Here is a 2,500-nt window from a genome sequence, read left to right as displayed (position 1 = left end):
GGGTTAGGGTTAGGGTTAGGGTTAGGGTTAGGGTTAGGGTTAGGGTTAGGGTTAGGGTTAGGGTTAGGGTTAGGGTTAGGGTTAGGGTTAGGGTTAGGGTTAGGGTTAGGGTTAGGGTTAGGGTTAGGGTTAGGGTTAGGGTTAGGGTTAGGGTTAGGGTTAGGGTTAGGGTTAGGGTTAGGGTTAGGGTTAGGGTTAGGGTTAGGGTTAGGGTTAGGGTTAGGGTTAGGGTTAGGGTTAGGGTTAGGGTTAGGGTTAGGGTTAGGGTTAGGGTTAGGGTTAGGGTTAGGGTTAGGGTTAGGGTTAGGGTTAGGGTTAGGGTTAGGGTTAGGGTTAGGGTTAGGGTTAGGGTTAGGGTTAGGGTTAGGGTTAGGGTTAGGGTTAGGGTTAGGGTTAGGGTTAGGGTTAGGGTTAGGGTTAGGGTTAGGGTTAGGGTTAGGGTTAGGGTTAGGGTTAGGGTTAGGGTTAGGGTTAGGGTTAGGGTTAGGGTTAGGGTTAGGGTTAGGGTTAGGGTTAGGGTTAGGGTTAGGGTTAGGGTTAGGGTTAGGGTTAGGGTTAGGGTTAGGGTTAGGGTTAGGGTTAGGGTTAGGGTTAGGGTTAGGGTTAGGGTTAGGGTTAGGGTTAGGGTTAGGGTTAGGGTTAGGGTTAGGGTTAGGGTTAGGGTTAGGGTTAGGGTTAGGGTTAGGGTTAGGGTTAGGGTTAGGGTTAGGGTTAGGGTTAGGGTTAGGGTTAGGGTTAGGGTTAGGGTTAGGGTTAGGGTTAGGGTTAGGGTTAGGGTTAGGGTTAGGGTTAGGGTTAGGGTTAGGGTTAGGGTTAGGGTTAGGGTTAGGGTTAGGGTTAGGGTTAGGGTTAGGGTTAGGGTTAGGGTTAGGGTTAGGGTTAGGGTTAGGGTTAGGGTTAGGGTTAGGGTTAGGGTTAGGGTTAGGGTTAGGGTTAGGGTTAGGGTTAGGGTTAGGGTTAGGGTTAGGGTTAGGGTTAGGGTTAGGGTTAGGGTTAGGGTTAGGGTTAGGGTTAGGGTTAGGGTTAGGGTTAGGGTTAGGGTTAGGGTTAGGGTTAGGGTTAGGGTTAGGGTTAGGGTTAGGGTTAGGGTTAGGGTTAGGGTTAGGGTTAGGGTTAGGGTTAGGGTTAGGGTTAGGGTTAGGGTTAGGGTTAGGGTTAGGGTTAGGGTTAGGGTTAGGGTTAGGGTTAGGGTTAGGGTTAGGGTTAGGGTTAGGGTTAGGGTTAGGGTTAGGGTTAGGGTTAGGGTTAGGGTTAGGGTTAGGGTTAGGGTTAGGGTTAGGGTTAGGGTTAGGGTTAGGGTTAGGGTTAGGGTTAGGGTTAGGGTTAGGGTTAGGGTTAGGGTTAGGGTTAGGGTTAGGGTTAGGGTTAGGGTTAGGGTTAGGGTTAGGGTTAGGGTTAGGGTTAGGGTTAGGGTTAGGGTTAGGGTTAGGGTTAGGGTTAGGGTTAGGGTTAGGGTTAGGGTTAGGGTTAGGGTTAGGGTTAGGGTTAGGGTTAGGGTTAGGGTTAGGGTTAGGGTTAGGGTTAGGGTTAGGGTTAGGGTTAGGGTTAGGGTTAGGGTTAGGGTTAGGGTTAGGGTTAGGGTTAGGGTTAGGGTTAGGGTTAGGGTTAGGGTTAGGGTTAGGGTTAGGGTTAGGGTTAGGGTTAGGGTTAGGGTTAGGGTTAGGGTTAGGGTTAGGGTTAGGGTTAGGGTTAGGGTTAGGGTTAGGGTTAGGGTTAGGGTTAGGGTTAGGGTTAGGGTTAGGGTTAGGGTTAGGGTTAGGGTTAGGGTTAGGGTTAGGGTTAGGGTTAGGGTTAGGGTTAGGGTTAGGGTTAGGGTTAGGGTTAGGGTTAGGGTTAGGGTTAGGGTTAGGGTTAGGGTTAGGGTTAGGGTTAGGGTTAGGGTTAGGGTTAGGGTTAGGGTTAGGGTTAGGGTTAGGGTTAGGGTTAGGGTTAGGGTTAGGGTTAGGGTTAGGGTTAGGGTTAGGGTTAGGGTTAGGGTTAGGGTTAGGGTTAGGGTTAGGGTTAGGGTTAGGGTTAGGGTTAGGGTTAGGGTTAGGGTTAGGGTTAGGGTTAGGGTTAGGGTTAGGGTTAGGGTTAGGGTTAGGGTTAGGGTTAGGGTTAGGGTTAGGGTTAGGGTTAGGGTTAGGGTTAGGGTTAGGGTTAGGGTTAGGGTTAGGGTTAGGGTTAGGGTTAGGGTTAGGGTTAGGGTTAGGGTGAGGGTTAGGGTTAGGGTTAGGGTTAGGGTTAGGGTTAGGGTTAGGGTTAGGGTTAGGGTTAGGGTTAGGGTTAGGGTTAGGGTTAGGGTTAGGGTTAGGGTTAGGGTTAGGGTTAGGGTTAGGGTTAGGTTGGTTAGGGTTAGGGTTAGGGTTAGGGTTAGGGTTAGGGTTAGGGTTAGGGTTAGGGTTAGGGTTAGGGTTAGGGTTAGGGTTAGGGTTAGGGTTAGGGTTAGGGTTAGGGTTAGGGTTAGGGTTAGGGTTAGGGTTAGGGTTAGGGTTAGGGTTAGGGTTAGGGTTAGGGGTGG

The sequence above is a fragment of the Thunnus albacares genome, chromosome 6 (assembly GCF_914725855.1).
Source record: "Thunnus albacares chromosome 6, fThuAlb1.1, whole genome shotgun sequence".
Lineage (NCBI taxonomy): Eukaryota > Metazoa > Chordata > Actinopteri > Scombriformes > Scombridae > Thunnus > Thunnus albacares.
This window is presented reverse-complemented; position numbering follows the sequence as displayed.